The following is a 20,151-nucleotide window of genomic DNA, read 5'->3' as shown; positions in this document are numbered from 1 at the left end:
CTGTCCACTACCACAAAAAAACCAGCAACCTACAAGGTATGAAAGGTAAGCCAAAGTTATGAAACCTGTTGAGTACATTTCTGAATAGGGACCTTAAACAACACATTTCCATGACTGAAACAAATGAAAGAGAATTTTATTTAAGAAAATGCTAAGGAGAGCTCTACAATGTCTGTAAAAACCCATGCAAGCTATTAAGTATGTGGTTAACTTCTTGACCTAAGCCAAGGTTAAAATCCAGTGTCTGGACTATCCCTAGATGCTGAACTGATCTCTGAGACCTCTAATTAATTGTCATAAAGGTTTCAAACCCCCAGAAGATTCTGGGGAAAAGAAAACACACAACCCAAACCCGAAAAGTTCACTCCCAGGTGTTTCATCAATGAAAGTCAACTACATCAACTTAGAAATACTTGACAAAAAATTGCAAAAATGGCCCATTTACCCCTTCTTTTGAAGGAAGCTACTCTTGTTTTATTTTTAATTTTAATATTCAAGTCACTCAGCTGGTCAGCACAGTTAAACCAGCAATGTGTAAAAGCCTGATTTTCAAGCCAAAAAATTCATTATCACAGCCCAGACATTCGGGTCTATTCTCCGTAAAGTGTATTCTTCTTTCCACACATAGCGATCATCCTCAACGACTGAAATAAATGAAAGAAATTGAGGTAAGATAGGAAGTGACATTACATAGGGGAGTATGACATTAGCTCAGACTTTAGCTCAGGAGTCAGCAGGGTTCACTGAAAAAGCTTTAAACTAGATTTGAAGAGGGACATAGCCAGACTCGACAGACATGAGGTGTGAGAAGGGAAATCTATAGCAACCACTGAAGTAGCAAAAGGAGGCTTAAGAGAGGATACCATCAGTGAGTACAATATTCCAAAGCCACAACCACAACACAGGACTATGAGGTGTCCTTTTTATCCTCCACTAGGGTATTGATGCGATCAAAAACTTTCTGTAAAGTGCTGTACAGCATTGCAAGCAGCATGGGGAACAAACTGGACGAATTAGACACCTGTGTGCAATCACAGGGCTTTGGTTTCAACTGGATTACAGCCATGTGGTAGGAGAGCTCCCGACTGGAACGTTGTCATGATAGACTACATGCTGCTTAGGAGACACAGAGCAGGAAGGTGCTGTGCTGAATTTGCCCTCTATGCGAGACAACACTTGGAATGCATTCAGCTCTGCCTTGGGATGGATCATGACTGAGTTGAGAGTTTATGGGTTATGATAAAAGGGCAGACTAGCATAGGTGACACTGTTGTGTATGTTTGCTACAAGACACCTGATCAGGACAAGGAAGTGGATGAAGCCTTCTAGAGGCAGCCTCAAAGTTACAGGCCCTGGTTCTTGTGGGGGTCTTAATCTACCCCGAAATGTGCCAGAGAAGCAACACAATAAAGCCCTAACAGTCCAGGAGGTTCCTGGAAAAGCACTAATGACAACTCTGTGAGACAGGTAGTGGAGGATCCCACAAAGAATGGTGTGCTGGCTGCTCGGCCTTAATCTAACTAACAGGGAATGCCTTATTGGTGATGGGAAGGTTGGGGGCAGCCTTCTGACTGACAAGACCAGCCCTTGGGAATCTCTGACCCAAGACACCAGGATAAAGGAATGCTGGAAGGAAAACTTTCCATTGGTCAAGGAGGATTGGGTTAGAGAACACCTAAGTAAATGTGACATCCACAAATCCAATGGCCCTGGTGGGACGCATCCGGAGTGCTGACAGAGGTAGAGAACACCATAGCTAGGCTGCTCACGGTCCTCTCTGAAAGGTCATGACGATCAGGAGAGATGGCTGAAGGCTGAAAGCAAGCAAATATCTCTTGTCTTCCAAAAGGGCAAGAAGGGGGACCCAGGGAACTACTGGCCAGTTAGCCTCACCTCATTCCCTGGAGACGAGATGGAGCACTTCATTCTGGACGCCATCACTATCCACGTGGATGACAAGAAGCTGATCAGGAATAGTCAGCATGGATTCACTGAAGGTAAATCATGCTTAACCAACCTGACTGCCTTCTATAGTGAAACAACTACCTGGGTGGATGAGGGGAGAGCAGTGAGTATCGTCTACCTTGACTTCAGCAAGGTTTTTAGCACTGTCTCTCACAATATCTTCATAGACAAACTCAGGAAGTGTGGACTAGATGAGTCAGCAGTGGGGTGAATTGAGAATTGGCTGAACCAAAGGGTTGTAAACAGTGGGCCAGAGTCCAGGTGGAGGCCTGTCACTACTGGTGTTCCCCAAGGTTCAATACTGGGCCCAGTATCATTTAACTTGCTCATCAATGACTTGGATGAAGGGGCAGATGCCTCCCCAGCAACATCACTGATGACACAAAGGTGGGAGAAGTGTCTGATACCCCAGAGGGCTGTGCAGCCAACAGGCTGGAGAGATGGGCAGAGAAGAACTTTCTGGAATTCAAGACAGGCAAATGCAGGTTCCCGCACCTGGGGAGGAATAATCCCATGCAACAGTGCTGGCTGGGTGCCAACCTGCTGGAAAGCAGCTCTGCAGAGGAGGACCTGAGGGGGTCCTGGTGGACAGCAAGCTGTTTGCCCAAGAAGGCCAAGGGAATCCTGAGGTGCATTAGAAAAAGCACTGCCAGCAGAGCAAGGGAGGTGATCCTGCCCCTCTACTCAGCCCTGAGGTGAGGACACATCTGGAGGGCTGTGTCCAGTTCTGGGCTCCTCTCAGTTAAAAAAAGGCATGGAGCTCCTGGGGGGAGTCCAGCAGAAGGCGGCAAAGATGATTAAGGGACTGGAGCATTTCTCTAATAAGGAAAAGATAAGAGAGTTGGGCCTGCTCAGCCTCAAGAAGAGATGACTGAGAGTGGACCTCATCAATATACATAAGTATCTGAAGAGAGGGTGTCAAGAGGATGGAGCCAGGCTCTGCTCAGTGGTGCTGAGCAATAGGACAGGAGGCAATGGGCAGAAACTGATGCACAGGAAGTTCCTCCTGAACATGAGGAAGAACTTTACTGTGCGAGTGACCAGGCACTGGAACAGAGAGCTTGTGGAGTCTCCCTCACTGGAGGTACTCAAGAACCATCTGGATGCAATCCTGTACCAAGTGCCCTGGGATGACTCTGCTTGAGCAGGGAGATTGGACCAGATGACCCACCGAGGTCCCTTCCAGCCTGGCTCATTCTGTGATTTGAGTAAAGGAGGTTTATTATTTAGTAGTAGAAGCAGGCCTCGTTCACATTGTCCTCATACTGGGGGATGTCCAGCCCACCCATGAAGTAAGACAGCCGTTAAGTATATACAAAAACCAGCAAATGCTGCTTTTCCGCATTCTGCACGAACAAGCATCACGCAAACCACTTCATTTTGCTATTTCATACAACAAAAAAAAGGCATGGTAATTTTGCAGTGAAAAATCACTCTCTATGTAAAGAAATGCCCAGACTTAGGGAGCAACATACTCTCATAATCAGCATAACAAAGGCAGCACGAGAGAAAGCAACTCAACTTCTAATCACGTTTTAGCTAACAGGTTGGTAGACACAACCATATGGAACAAGTAACGCCTCTTATCTGAATGAATGGAATGCACTTCAGCTGTGTGTTTGCTATCCTTAAATTAATAAGATTATGGGCGCACTATCTACTTGAGAACAGTGTAATAAAACTAGAACATTGCAACTTCCAAAGCCCAAATACGTTCAAACATGAGGTCTCTAACATGCTTTAACTGTCCCATTCTAAGAATTTCCCAAAGAAAAAAGAAAAATTAAAATTCAGTTGTAGTTCTAACAACAATATATTTTAAAAATATAACTGAAGGTAAAAGACTGAAAACAACTGAATATCAGAAAATAATCAGTGACAAAAATGAAACCTTGCATCACAGGGCTTATGACAATTCTACTATGTGACCTCTTCCTCCTCCAGTCTTCCTTCCATGTATTTAATCATCTGTTAGCAGAAATTTTTGTGGAATTGGCTGTCAAAAAGAAATAGTGAGGATGATCATGTTTTCACAGAAGCAATGTTAATAATGCATGAGGAAATGCAAAATATTTAGTTGCAATTTTCTGAGCTATTTAGCAAAATATTCACTAATCTTTTGCTTCATATACAGTATTTGGGTAAAAATAAAATCTCTACCCCAAATCCCTTCTACCTAATCAGATAAATTCCTCATATTAACTAAGCAAGTAATTATTCTTTTAACTAACTCCATATATTCTCCTTTTATCCCTTTTGAAAAGGTGCTCTTTCTTCTTATCTTTACCAACCAAATCTCTGAGTGGAACAGTCCTTAGGTAACACTCCCTAAGACTTCCATTACATTTGCAGGACCTGGTCCTCCTTGAGCAGTACCTTGCCAGTATCTATTAAAGGAACAACATAGCATGGACCAAGCAATCCAGAGGTTTTCTGAAGTGTGTGGACCCCAATTTCACGACACAAATTATTGTTGAGGGAAAGACTTTCTATTGGATCCCATACTTCGACACAAGGAAGAACAGATCAGGGATATAAAAGCTGGAGACCACCTTAGCTGCAGTTACCAGAAGATGGTGGAATTCTATATCCTGAGATGAGGTAAAAAAGCAAAAAGTGGGATCATAAGCCCAGACTTCAGTAGAGGAGACTCTGACCTCTTCAGGGATATGCTTGGAAGAATCACATGGCAGATGGTTGTAGAGAGAAGAGTCCAGGAAAACTTAATTGTCAGGGATGTCCTCTTTCAACCTTAAGAACTGTACGTGCCGAACACCATGAAAATGAGCAAACATGGTAGAAGACCTAAATGGCTGAACAAGCAGCAGCTGGCAGAACTCAAACACAAAAACAAAGCATACAGTAGATGGAAGCAGGGACACACAAACTGGGATGAATATTAAGACATTGACCAAATATGCAGGGACAGCATAGAGAAGCCAAAATCCAGCTGAACTTGAACACAGCAAGTGATCTGAAGTGCATCAGGTACATCAGCAGTAAAGGGAAGATCAGGGAATGTATGAGCCTAGTGCTGAAAGGGAACTTCATCACACAAGACAAAAAAAGGATAATATCCTCATTTCTTTCTTTGCCTTGGTCTTTACTGGTGAGACAAACCTTCAGCAATCCCACATCCATAAAACCAGTGTGAGGCAGGATCAACTTTGGGAACATCAAAACAAACTGTACATAGTATTTGTACAAAATGTACATAAGATGAACACAAGACTATGAGCCCTGAAAGGATGGACTCCTGGGTGCTAAAGGAGCTGCTTAATCTTACAGCAAGGCCACTCACAGTAATATGTGAAGAGGAGTAGAGATCACAGCAGGGTCTTAAGGACCTCAGCAAACCAAATGCCACCACTCTCTTGAAGAATGCACAAATGAGGATCCACGGAATTACAAGCTGGTTAGCCTCAAATCAACCAGCAAAAAGAATTACACCATGCACCACACTACAGGCTGACGGCCAAGGATCTGCACAGCTTTGCAGGAAAGAACCCAGGCATTGTAGTGGACATCATGCTGAACATGAGCCAACAGTGAGTACTCACAGCAGAAGAGGCCAAGACCATTAGGAAGCATTTTACTAGAAAGCCAAGGGAGGTGATTCCTCCTCTTTAGGCAGCACTGGTGATATCCTTCTTGTCATAGGTTAGCAAGCATAGTCCCGGAAGGGATGTCCTTGCTAAGGAGTGCTTAGTTTCCTCTGGGAACTGATAGAACCTATCAGCTGGCCAGTTTGGATATGGACAATTCTCTAAGCCACTTAAAGTTGTGATCACCTCTGTGATCCACATTTAAGAATAGGCAAACTCCCCCTCCAAGCTCTCTCTCGTTTCCGGCGCTGGGACAGGTGGCTGCAGGGCCCGAGCAGGGCCCAGTGGGCCTGGCCAGCCCTGCTTGGGCCAGGCCATGGCCATCCTGGAGCCGATGGACCTGTTCCAGCCATGGAACCCCCCCACTGCCTTGCCGTGGGCAGCCGGAGCGGCTCGGCTCTCCCCCCTCTCCACTGTGATAAGAAAAATTCAACATTCCAGCTGCAAAGCTGCAAGGCCGAGGTGAGATTAACCCTTTTATTGCTGTGAAGAGCTGAAAACCTGAGGGAAGAGACAGAGGAGATGCTTAAAGCTGAAATTCTGTTGTGAAGCTATGATATATCAGAGTATCCTGTTGTAATTTCATGAAGATATGGGGGGGTGGAGTGTTCAACTCGTGAGCAAAAGCACCTGCGTGGAGATAGGCAGATGCTGACGCAGCTGTAATTTCATGAGAAGTTTGGACAGGGAGAGATGAACCAGATGAGGACTTTTGCTCCAAATGGGAAAGGAGAAAACCTCAGTCCCTAGAGATGCTCCCAGAGATAGTCCTAAAGATGAAGATGATGAAGACCCTTTGCTCCCAGGGAAGGAGAAGGGCCTCTGTTTTTGTTTCTGAACGGCTCAACCTTAAAATTGTACCCCAAAAAACTTTCAAGAGTGGACCCTCGAAAGCAGTTGCGTGAAAAGCTGCAAGTCGGGGGAAGGGACTCACACACAGGCAGAGAGACTCCTCTTCCTGAATGGACTGAACAATATTTGGAAGTGGGCGGCTGTCTCGTTGTGATAATGTTTTCATAGCATGAGCAAGAAGAGACTTCTCTTTCTAAATGGACTGAACAAGGTTATTATGGAAGTGGTAAACAGACTGAACATCTTAAGGGTTGTCTTTTCACATTGTCAGTGGGAGAAGGGAGGAAGGTGGGGGGAGGAGGAGAGTTCTGAAGGTGGTATAATTTTTTTTTCTTCTTTTAGGTCTGTTAATAAACTTCTTTATATTCTTTCAAGTTTGGTGCCTGCTTTGCATTTCTCCTAATTCTTATCTCACAGCAGATAAACAGTAATGAGTATTTTGGACCAAACCACTACACTAAATTGGTGTTTCTGCCCGGTTACAAACCGAACCCGCGACACTTCTGGAGTACTCAACACAGTTTTGGGCTCCTCAGTATAAGAAAGACACAGACTTACTGCAGCACACCCAGCAGAGGGTCTGAAAGGTGATTAAGGGTTTGAAGCATATGAAATATGAGCAGATACTGAGAGAGCTGGGACTGTTCAGCCCATAGAAGAGAATGCTCAGGGGCTTTTATCTATTTCTAGACATTTCTGATGGGAAGGAGTGCAGAAAATTGAGCCTAATTCATTTAAGTGGCAAAGAGTCAACAGACAAAAGTTAACGGATACAAATACAAGGAAACTAATTTGAAAATATGAAGAACTTCTTTTACTTAGGATAATCAAAGACTGGAACAGGTTGTCCAGAGTAGTTGTGGAGTCTCCACCTCCACCTCTGCAGATATTCAAAACCCAACCAGACAATCTCCTGAAGAACCTGCTCTAGATGACCCTGCACTGAGATGCACTGAGATGAGAGGTTGCACTAGATGATCTCTGATGGAGTCTTCTGACTTTAAATATTACGTGAATCTGTAATTTGATTTATGGGAAAGCATAAATGGTTTTGCTCAAGTTATTTGTGTTCAACAGATATTTCTACATCACTAGTGTTAAAAATATATATACACACATTTTCAAATATTGTCATGCACATTATTTTTCTGTTGTTTTCTGAGACTCTGAAAGCATAATATGAACAAAACACTGTACTTGATAGCACGATCTTAATGAAATAATTGCAGAAAAATATTTCTTTGACAACAAAATACATATAGTCACACATATATCTTGAATTTACCCAGAGCATGAGTTTTGAATACAGAGGGTTTACATATTCATTCATGTTTGTACCAGAACAGCAGAAGAACTGGAAAGAAATCTTTTGTAGGGAAAAATTTAGGAAAATGTTGAAAACCAAAGGCTTACAAGATGGAATGGAGGTGTATATGAGAAAAATTGCAAGATAAAATTTGAATTCCTGTTCTCTGGATGTCAACTAAGCCTTATAAATTACACATATATTTTTACCTTAAGCCAACTTTGGAACACTGAAGAAACAATGCATCACAGGGAACTTATTTAAGAGAAGCCCTATCATACTGAGCCAAACAGCTCATTCTTTTTCTGACAATACAAGCTGTGTTTCTGCATTCATTTTTCTGGTGTTTGAGAGTTTTTAAAACATCGTTGTACTTCCTGAAGAAGATCAACAACAGTAGGAATGAGAAAATTAAGAGTTAAAAGTAGCCAAACACATTATAATTTGCACTCCTGCTGTTGTAAAATAACAGAGAGAGAAACTTGAGAGACAGTAAGCTATTACTACCAGTGCATTTCATGCACCTGGCAGCAATATTGTTCTCACTGTTCCTAAGCACTGGGTTTGAGTATTTCTTCATGATTGCCTCCTACCCCCTTCAACTGTCTTTTTTTCACTCGTTCCTTGAACTAGTACTAATGCAGTCAGATCGGAAAGGTAATAAAGATCAAAACTAACATAGCAAAAGAATGCCTGGATGCACAAGCAGCAGACTGCATAAAAGTGGTGAAAACACATGGCTCGGGAAAGGGGCTTAGCAAGGCTACCTTCTTCAGTACCTGAAGTGGTTCTCCAAAGAGTCATCATTATTATGCTTCAGTTTATAGTGCAGAGTAGTATTTATTCAAATAATAACTAACCTAGCTGTTCCGTAACAAAAGTAGCTGAAAAAGCACTTCATATTGATCCAGAAAGGATAAAATGCTCATGTTATCCATATCATTTGCATTTTCAGCAAAAGCAAAATTTAGTCACTCCGTAGTAGCCAGAGTATTTTTTTTAATTCACTTGCCCATGTAAACTGCCAAAGGAATTTTAATACTGCAAACTGAAAGTAAGGTGCACAATCTCTCCTAAAGGATAAATGTGCAAAGAATCAAGAACCTCTGGCTTACTTTAAGATTTGAATGTTTTGCAGGGGAAAAAAAAAACCCAAACAAACAAGAAAACCACTAATCTTTTGGGTTGTTCTACTTTTTAAAAAATTACCCTTTCTAAAAGGATTTCCATAATTTCCATTAGCAACAACTGTGAAAGCTGAGCTGCGTCTCCTCCAAAATTGCAAGCTTACACTTTATTGGTTTGCATTTAGCTATTCAGCAATATTGCCTTCCTGAGGTCAGCTTAATCCCATAATTAACAGTTTTATATCATTAATAGCCCTTTCTTCTGATGTAGAGCGTTTTTGAGCACACAGTCTTTTCATATTGCTGGTTCTCAGAGAAAAATATCTACCTTTTTGCTTCTGAATTTTTCTGAGCTCCACTCTGTCCCAAGCCACCACCAACAGATTCACCTTGATTCTCTCAAGTTCAATGACTGTAACGAGCTCAGTTCAAGATCAGGATTTTTGTCCATAAAGACCATTGGTCAGACTGAGCTTTCCTTTGGAAAGTAAATCTAATTTACCCTTTTTCTACAGTGCTGACATACACCTTAAAACAAGACAACCAGAACAGTCCTATGGCCAAGATTATCCAGTAATTTCAAAAAATCACCGTTTTAAATTTACAGAAAGAAGTCAGAAAAGAAAAAGGGAAAAGATCTTTCAAAAACAGCTGCAGCATGTAAAAGAAATTAGCCTGAATGACTGTAGGGAAAATATCAGCAATAGGCTTTGAAGAAATCTGGCTTGGGTCACTGAAAAGAAAACAGAGGCAGATGCTAGGCTGCCTAGCCCAGGTCACTGCAGGGAGAACAACAGCTGGTTATGTGAGTCTTGCCCGGGACCCAGAGTTGGTGCTTGATTCTGCTGTGCAATTATTCAGTACTTCCTTGATGATTTTAGTATAGGAGAAAAACTGAAAACAAGACGGATTTTTTTTTTTTTTTGGGTGGAGCTATGACAAATTGAACCATTTATTTAGTAACAATACTCCTGTGTACATCAAACAAAAGAGTTCAAATGTGGACTGGCTACACAGATCTACCTCTGAAATATAAGTAAGAGGTTTTTGAAGTGCTCTACCAAGTTATCAATATTTTAACAGCTCTCTTAAAAGCTGTTTCATAATAGTGCAGCTACTTTCTAGACTGTCTATGTTCACTCCGTATTAACTGTAGTATATTTTAAGACATTTTATTTTCATATTCAAACAGGGGTCAGAAGAGATAGTGTCCTCTGATCACTGTATCCACAATCACTTTTAGCTGACTGTTAAAAAATTCCTTTTTATAACCCACCAACCAACATTCAATTCAACCTAAGGGAGTTGTTGTTCACCCACCCAAGGCTTTTATTAAAACCTTTACCGTTATAATTTCTGGATTATGTTACAAAAATCTGAACTCACATTACACATCCTGGTAAGCAGAAGAGTGTTTAAAGTGAATTTTTCCATGATTGCCCAGCTCCCCATTTCATGACTCATGCATATTATTCATCACTCCTTTTCATGAAGACAAGAAATTATAAATGATTACCATCTTGATTTGTCTGAGCACAGAAAAAAGTATCTTTAGAATCAATGGACAACTCTACTCAATAGATCAGCTAGTTATTCAAAATATGTTTCACTAAAAATGCAGAATATGCCTTCAGATGTGCCCATAGTTTTACTAATTGTTCCAAGAATGTATAGCATGCACATGCATACAATAAAGGCTCTCTCTAAGAAAGAGTCTTAAGAATAATACTTTTTTAAGGTGATTAAAGAGAAAAAAAAAGATTTAATTTTTTTTTGAGGTTGTTCCCAAAATAAACTTCTCAATTCCAAGTTATTTTGACATTCACTCCCAGGTAGTACAGGTATTTATTAAGAACAAGTAGGCATAGCAAGGCAAATAAAACTCTTTAGAAATTGTGAAAGAAAATGTTAAGAAAATTTTCTTTTGAACCAACAAAAAAAAAAAAAAAAAGATAGCTTAGACAGACCAGGGCAAGGAGTTTCCTAGCAGAGAAACAAAAACAAATGGCATAGAAAATGAACTGTATAGAAACAGAAAAAAGTGAAAGAAGTAAATGGAAAAGTTTAAATCATACAAATTTCATGCTGAAGCTTACTATACAAAAGTTAAGTTTTGCAGTACTAATCTAAACCCTTTTGTATGAAATGTTGGAAGTGAGATAAATATATTTAAATGATACTGTTCCAAATGCCTTGGATCTTTTAAAACTCTGGTCAGCTGAAACATGGCACTAACTACACACATACCCTGATATATAGAAACATGACAATTAATTAAAACAACAATCAAAAACAACAACAAAGCTCTTCACACTTAATATTTTTGTAACTACTCTACAGGATGTTTTTAATGTTTGCTTATCCTCACAACAGAGTAAGAAACATTAAATCCAGCTATAATCATTATGTCAAAGGCAAGAGCCTAGGATAAAGAAATAGCCTAAAATAATGTTTATTAAATATAATGCTGTAGAGAATATATTCATCGTCTTCAGTGCTACTATCAGCTTGTCATAAGTTATACTTGAATGTTTACAAGATCAGAACTTCAGCTGAGAGGAAAAACCTGTTTCAGTAAAGTCATCACACTAGGCACAGCCTTCTTCACTGAACTTCTTGACTCTTCACTGCATCGCTAGTAAGATATTAGAGGCTCTTTCTGGTAGGCATCTTAATGTATATGGTAAGATATTATACCTAGACATGGCAGGACAGGGTATGCTGGTGGTGTTCTACAAGTGTGCTAACTGCATGCAAATAAGGGGAAGTTACACTAGAAAACCTGATTTTTAGCTTCTCTCAGCACTGGAGACAGAATGAACAAGACTAAGATATTCTGACTAACACCACACTGCTGGTAAGCTGCATCCAAGGTAGACGTGTCTTGGCAGTATAGGCAAACTTGCGAAGTGCTCCTTATCTAGATATGACCAAATTCATTAAAACATATTTCAATAAGAAACAGAATCAGCAAAAACATTCTGGATTTGAGGCTGATAAAATCAACAAGCTATGTTTCTCAAGTTGCTAGTCATCTTTTAGGTGCTAGTCATTCCCCACAGTTAACATAAATAAGAAAAAACCCCAGGAAATATTGCTTTAAATTTATATAGTATTCACTACTATTACTGAAATATAACTAGTTACTGTAGTTCTCATGAGGATTTATTTCACTGCCTGCAGAATAGGAGGAATTTCCTCTCCAGGAAAGGTCACCATAATACGTGGACAGTTTACGTCAGGTGACTTTATGAATATCATATAGAAGAAGTGAGAAGGAGAGCTGTCGAAAAACCAAAAAATATTAGATTGCAGTTTAGACTATGAACATCTGAGAAGCCATGTTTTGCAGAAAAATACAAAACAATGATAACAGTGGAAACAGAACAATTCACAATTTACAATGTGAATGTTTAATCATGAAGACATACCTCTTAACGTTCTTTCAGATAAAAAGGTAACAACTTTCATACAGTGAAAAGTATGTAAATAAATGCACAAATACTGTTGTAAGGAGGTAGATATTTTGATAATATAATAGAATGATTCAACTCTGTCATTGCTTTCAGATGTCCAACACAAAAGACCCTGTGCTCTTAATAACCTACTGTTGCTACCAACATTAAGCCTGGAAATTTCTATCATCATAATATTGCTTACTACGGTTACACCATTTCTCTCAAGTTCACATCTTCCTACAGCTGCAAGTCTCTCTATGGAATCCTTAGTGCAAGTCAGGAACAACAGCTTATTCCTTTTGGACCATGCTGTAGAGTGCAATCACGGACTGGGCCTGGTAACGTCTCGCTGGTTGTACCTACTTCCTCTTGCAGACATTTTCTTTCTAGGCAGTGCTGCAAAGATTTTTCTGTGAAACACACAGAATTTCTACTAGCTTGAGGCTTCTTGTTTTGTTAGGTTTTTTTAGCCAAGGTCTTACTAAGATCCATATTTCATGTGAACTTGTATTTTAAATAATGTTTGTAACATATCTTTTTAAAATATCAGACTTTCATCAATATCAGCTCTGATCAATCCTACATCCCTTAAAACAGACTTCCAAAATGCACTGCAAAGCAGCTACCCTATAAAATGAAACAGAACTTGAACAGTCATTTTACAAAGCCAATGCATGTGTTTGGTCACAAATACTGGATTATTTCTCTAGTATTTCCTTCTTTTTAAACTTGTAAAGTTTGATTTGAGAGAGTGCTGATCTCTATTCTGTGAAGCAAGCTAGCGTCATTAGGATGACAAAATCAAGTCTTATTGTGGCAAGAAGAAACATCATTTAGTGTCAACAACACACTGCTATTGATTTGAACTCCTCCTTGCCTCACGGGTGAAATAACAAGCTCCTACACACAGACTCTCTAAGCATACCAATAGAGGAAAGAGGCAAGAAAAATACTAAAAATGGCTGTATTAAAGATACAACAGGAAATATGTGACTCATGAGATGCAAATTCTTTTATCTGTATGAAACAAATTGAAGAAGAGCTTAATATGGCTTCTGCAATTTCTATGGAGTTAGATTAGAACAGAAATATACCTACCAATAATATACCAGATTTAGGCTTCCCAACCAGTATCTCCTAACTGTTCAACACTCTCTGAGAAACAAGTCAGCTTCATTTTCATTATCTAATACTTACTAATCATTTTTCTAAAATGTCGCCTTATTTTAGCATCCTGGTTCACCATTTCAGCAGAAATGATCCTTTAACAATACTGGCAGGATCTCATTAAAGCAGAGGTAAGAAACTGTCAACACAGACAGGTTGACTCTTTCCCTATTTCTGAACAGACTCTAATTCAGAGAAAACAAAAAGTATCTTTCTTTTTAAAAGATACAAAAAAGAATAAACCCATGGTCATGCAACATCAATATAAATACCACCTCGCAGTGCCCTGGTTTTGGCTGCAATAGAATTCATTTTCTTCCTTAGTAGCTGGTACAGAGCTGTGTTTTGGGTTTAGGATAGGATGAGAATAATGTTGATAACACACTGATGTTTTTGTTGTTAAGTAGTGCTTAGTCTAAGACTTAGTCTAAGTCAAAGGACTTTCCAATGTCTCATGCTCTGCCAATGCGGAGGTGCACAAGAAGCTGGGAGGGAGCACAGCCAGAGCAGCTGATCCAAACTGGCCAAAGGGATATTCCATGCCACAGAATATCATGCCCAGTATACAAACTGGGGGGAGTTGACCAGAAGGGGCCGATCACTGTTCAAGGACAGGGACAATCTAGGTGTCAGTCAGCAGGTGGTGAGTAATTTAATTTTTTAAAAATTGTTTTTCTTGAATTTTATTCCTCCTCTCTTTTTGTTTTCTCTCTTCTCATTACTATTATTATTATATTTTACATTATTTCAATTTTTACTTCAAAATCTTGTGGGTTTTACCTTTTTCCAATTCTCCTCCCGATCCTATCACAGCAGAGAGGGGAGTGAGTGAGAGGCTACAAAGTACTTGGTTGCCAGCTGGGTTAAACCACAACATACATCAGGAATTCCTTTTCTAGAACTTAAAGCCATGTATTTAAGCAAATCTGCAAACTAAAAAATGTAGTGAGATGAAATACTAGTGTTGTCTAACTGCACCCAAAATTTAAGCTAATTTCAAACACTTTTGTAGCATCAATTTAGCATGCTAGAATTCCATAGCCTATCTCTTAAAACACGAACAAAGTAATATACAAGGCATAAAAAATTATTTCAAGATAACTTCCTTTTTAAAAATAGAGAAGTATAGGGAACAAAGCTATTTTCATACCACATCCAGAAAATGGATGAGGTGTGAAAGAAATCTCTTGTTTAATGTGACCTTTGGCTGTACTTCCACTTGTCATCATTATGAAGTAGCTACTCTCAGTGCCAACACATAAGCTGTGTTATATTATCCCATAACAGTAGTAGCACGTCTTTCAGGGAGCGTTTCATACTTCAAGAAACTGGTGGCAGAATGCACTGACAGCACTTACCTTTGTAGCTGCTTATAATAGGTCTTATTCAACAATAAGACCTCATTTACAAAAGGAAATAAGAGTGTACTAAATTTCAGAGAGCATATCGCATAAACTAGGATGTGTTGAGGAACTCCCTTGGAGTTCTCAGCTTCAGTGAAAACATTCAAATAAGGAGAAATGTAAATTTCAGATTGGAACTCTGCCCCAAATAATAATATTCAGGGCTTTGTTACTGTGCACAGACCAAAAATACTGCATCATTAAGATCTGCAAGATACTTGACTTTTCTTAACGCATGTAATTAAGAAAATATTTCTGGAAAGCAAATGAATTTGAAATTCAAGTAAGATTAATAGAACAAATACGACAAATTTACGTTTTATACAATGGTAGCAAGCTGCAGCATAAAAATCAGTAGCTATCATTATCTAAAGCTGTTCATCTAACATCATAGAGAGAAAAACTATTGATACATACTGTACACACATTTTTATCCATGTATATAAATCAAAGGAAACAGCTTCCTTTAAGGCAAGCATATGAAGATACTAAAGCAAGACACAAATTAAATATTCATACATTCAATATTTCAAAATAAGGAATTTGGATATACACATGCATAATTTAAGTTCTATAGTGAAACCTGTCTACAGAGGCCATTTCTACTGTATTTCAACAGCATTGAAACTTGAAATGTACAATGCAGCCTTTCCATGCTGTGTTAAAACTTTAAAGTATATAGTAATTCATTTCAAGCACTAAACACAGAATAAAGGCCACATTATGCACACGGCACTTCTGCAGAGGAACTGCTGCTTTGCCCTATTCATTACAGCTCTGAAACAGGGCTGTCAGTCCCGCAAGGTGGTTTCGGACTGCCTGAGGTACTCGGTAGGAACTGAGGCCAAACAGGCAACTTCAGGAACAAGGTGGCTCAGGGGCCCTGAATAGCCCATCAGCCAGAATTGACTCCAAGTCAAATTCTGATCCCAGGCACCAATTTTAAACTCTGTTGAGAAGGTGCTCACACATAAAGCGTGAAATTGGCCCCTTACATTACTCTCATACATTGACTCAAGCCTCTATGGAGTAAAGATGGTATTTCAGACCTTTATGATTGGCAGAGGAAAGGAACACAAAACCAGGTTTCACACTATGTTGTCCACTAGAAATGATTCTTTGTGATTACAGAACCTGAAAGTAGTTTATGTACAATAACAGAGACATTAAATTTGAAGAGCTTATAAATACCTATGCATGCAAAAAACTCTGTGGGGGGGAAAAACCCCTACTATCCACCTTCCTCCCTGCAACACATTTCTTCTGCATGTGTCTAAAGACACCACCATTCCTCCCCAAGTACTTAAAACTTTGTCACTAAGAAAGAACCCTCTATATGGGTAATTAATGTGAATATTTTGTTTTCTTATTAAAAGTTAAATGTATTAGTTCAAGTATCCAAAGTCTCATTTTAAAAACATTAATTTCACTGGGACAAAAATATCTCACGTTAACTTGAAGAATAATTAAAGAGTATTTATTAAGGGGAAATAAAGCTACTCTATTTCTACACAGTTTAAAGTAAACATTTATCTTTGCCCCTTAAAGGTCACTCATTTGATCTTGACACACCTATAGAATCGCAGAAGCAAAAGCTAAATAAGTAGAAAAGTGGTATTAAGCAATATAAAACTAAACAAAATTAGCATCTACATGGTAAATTACTTCATTGAAAACCATCTATGGATTCTGCAAAGAATATACTTTTGCCTTAGAGCTAGTACTTTAATTTTCAAGAACCAAGAAAAAAAAAAATCAAAACTAGTCAGTAACAATGCAGCGTCGAAAAGCAATAAACTCAAAATTAAGTTATAAATAATTTAAAGCATGTCATGAAGATGTATTAATAATTCATCAGATAAATAATTTACTAAATAATCAAATAAATAAATAATGAAATACATAAATAAATCAGCAAATAAATAATTCTGCAAAATAACCTAAACAATAAGTCACTAAAACAAATGACAAACCTACAAAACTACAATGATTTTCTAAATTCTGATAGTTTTAAATAAACAAATGTATATCAACTAGATCAATCTTTGGTGGATAGAGAAATATTTTTCACTGCTATTGGTGAATTCCTGATTACACTGCACAAGGATACAATTTTAGATTTTACAAGAATGCAGTTTTTCCCTTGTAAATTATTAACACGATTGCTACAATACATGCTGCTCTGTATTTTACATGTAATCCCTTCATGTAGCTCATTTTTACCCCCAAAAATGAAAATCCCTTTACAACTTTCTTAATTCACACAATTTCTTTCTCTTTTCCTGGGTGCAATACTTACAACACTGCAATAGCCTTCTTGGTGGTTCTCTTATTGTCTTCTGCAAACCTTCAGAAGTTTTGCTGCAGGGGAAAAACAAGTAGAATAACCTTAATTATTACAGATGGTATCTCGTTCATTAGCAGATGACAACATTTTATTTGAAAGCACAAGAAAAGCTGTTTTATAATTCTACAAAGCAACTTAATGTGAAACAACCATTACAGTTTGCAGACTACCGAAAGTTTTTAGAAGTCTTTGGTGGAACGAGTTCAAGCAGACTGAGGCCTGTTTCTTGTATTTAAGCTGACACACAATCTGTGCAAACTGGCACTAATTCAGATCTAAAGACAAACCATGAGAAGGACAAAATACTTGGCTGACATCTAATGTTATCCTTGATTTTGGAAGTTCATAGTCCTTGAAAGAATACAGTGAGATCATTTAATATCCACTATCTAAGTACATTCACAATTTAATTAGAATACTGCATTCCAAAGCAACACTGGTACCACAAAGGTCAAAATCCACTCTTCTCCCCAGTCAATTTTCAGTCTCCATTTATTTTAATGAATAATATTGACAGTCACCATAGCTTTCTTCAAAGTGGTATTCTCTAAATACAGCAGTTGAAGAAATGTGCCACAAGTGTAATCGTGTTACCAACTTTTATCCGTTCGGTCGAAAGGTTTATTTGCATTCTTCCATAACATACATTTCATACAGGAAAGAGCGAGACAGTTTTACAAACCATGCTACTGACATGGATTCTTTATCTCTGTACTGGACTGTAAAAATGAAGGGATACATCAAACCTGAGGTTATATATTGTATACATGCATGGCTTTTTGCTACTTGTTTCAAAGGGAGTCAGTGTGCAGTGTTGTTTCTACAAGTAATATCTCAAATTGCTGATGGTGCTGCTGTATTTCAGCATTTACAAGCATAAAGGATAATTTACTCTTAAAACTACCTGGGCACATTTTATTTAACAAGTCTCAAATTCTCTTTAGGGATTATAGTAAGAAAACACTTTGCTTAATCATAAATTTTATATTTATCTTGGCTAGACACCCTCCTTTGGACAGACTGCCATGTTTTGTCAAGAAAAATCAACACAGTGGAAATGAAGTACTTGTTCTGTTGTGTGGTCATTCAAAAGAGTATGTAGAAGTAATGTAAATGTGCACCAGTGCTGCTGATAATTTCACGCTCTCATACACTCATTTCAATTTGCTTTAAAAGGACTATTCCTCCTGGCTAAATATAGTCATCATGAAAAAGCATACCTCCCCTTTGAGCTAATAACACTGCAAGCCCCAAGACACAACACTACAAAAACTTTTGTATTTTAAGGAATGCGAAGCACTTTCTTCTCACAGTATGTGTTTCTGAAGTGGGACAAATGAGACTGGTTTTTTTATTAAGGTATTCTCATTTAGTGTACAGATATCTGTTTGAAAATGACAATTCATTCCCACACCACATCTCTGAATCCCATCCATCCCCAAAACAAATAATATATATACCAAATGCTTCTTTTTAAAAGCAATGGGTCCTTGTAAAAGCAGCCTATACTTTACTATACACATTAGAAGATTTTGAGGATTACTGGGACATACAATGATTCTGGAGGTTTTGGAATCAGACCTTCTATAGGAAGTACCATTTAGTCATAGAGCATTCACCTGCAGCTTTGGAGCCTCTGGTAGCAAAGTGATTTTTCATCAATGAGTTACAGTAGAGCTAAAACTGTAATTACAGTTACTGACGTCTTAAACCCAAATGTTTTTCTTCCTTTTAAAATTTACTTATTTTTTAATTACTTTCATTCATGTTTAATTGGGGCTTCCAGTCTATGGTTACAGAACTCACCTCCTCAGACAACTACTTCTGTCTAAACTGGAGGGTCATATTCCCTGCTCAAATAAGACACATAAATCATTTAAAGAAGGACACAAACCAGCCAATGACCTGGGATACTGCCGTATTTCTCCCACTTGCAATCATATGCGAATTCCACCCCACACAAGAGACAAAGACAGAAACCGAATTTGATTCCCTTCCTCTCTTCTGCCAGCTGGTCCTTTGCCCCCCCCACCAGCCCTCAAACATTGTATAGGTGCCTTACACAACAGATCATGAGGAAAACTTGTCAACAGAAGACTAAAGCAGAAGGCACTGATGTTCAGGTGTACTTTACAGAGAAGAACAGCAAAAATCAAGTAATCACGTGCGTTCTCTACTCTGCCCAATCTGGGAAGCTGTGCTACAACAGGGAGGCTCCCTTGCTGGCACTCAAGTTAATTTGGGTGATAATTTAAGGATCTGGATTGTACCCCATACCTAAGAAAAAATTTCTAGTATTTACAACGGCAAAATTATAAATATGGCTCACAGTAAAAGGACTGAGCAACAAGCTACTCCATTCTCTACCTTTTGATACTGCCATCACCAGAAAGTTTCTTAGTTTGAAGGTACAAATCAGACCAAAAGGAACCACACACTGCTGCTTCCTTCCTATGGGAACTCATGAATATAGGAAACAGGGAAATTTGAGAAAGAGATTACCATGTAATATTAAAATTTAGGAATTTTTTTTAATACTTAGGAGTAAACACAGGGAGAAAGAGAAAGGCTGGACAGACCTGCTTAACCAAATTATAGTTAATGTAAGGTACTGACCACTATATTCTGACCCACTTTTGAAAGATTCTTGGAATTGTTCTAAGTTACACAAAATATTTTGCATTATCAATGAAAAAAATAAATAAAAGAAGCCTGCAATCAATTCTTATATTTGGGAACTTAAATAACACATAAATCTTTCAAGACCAGAAGATTCATTCATTCTTCTGCCACAATTCCATCCCTCTATTTATTACAAAAATTAAAGATTAACTGTTTGGTCCACTTCACACAGAAAGATACTTTTGTGACACAGTACAGTACTTAATAAAAATTTTTAATGTATCTGATTGTTTTAATCA

The 20,151-nt window shown here is 38.5% G+C and overlaps 1 protein-coding gene across 5 annotated transcripts in view; it reads right to left on the bottom strand.

Moving 5' to 3' along the window:
- Positions 1-20,151, bottom strand: part of TBC1D5 (TBC1 domain family member 5) — a 318,486-nt gene that overhangs the window by 272,183 nt on the left and 26,152 nt on the right. For all 5 annotated transcript variants that reach the window (XM_039571945.1, XM_039571951.1, XM_039571935.1 and 2 more), the window contains exon 2: positions 17,183-17,244. The gene's annotated coding sequence lies outside the window, so the exon portion shown is untranslated. The remainder of the gene's footprint in view (positions 1-17,182; positions 17,245-20,151) is intronic.

Source organism: Corvus cornix, chromosome 2, assembly GCF_000738735.6.
Source record: "Corvus cornix cornix isolate S_Up_H32 chromosome 2, ASM73873v5, whole genome shotgun sequence".
NCBI classification, from domain to species: domain Eukaryota; kingdom Metazoa; phylum Chordata; class Aves; order Passeriformes; family Corvidae; genus Corvus; species Corvus cornix.
The sequence above is the reverse complement of the archived record's forward strand: the minus strand, read 5'-3'. Positions and strand labels throughout refer to the sequence as shown.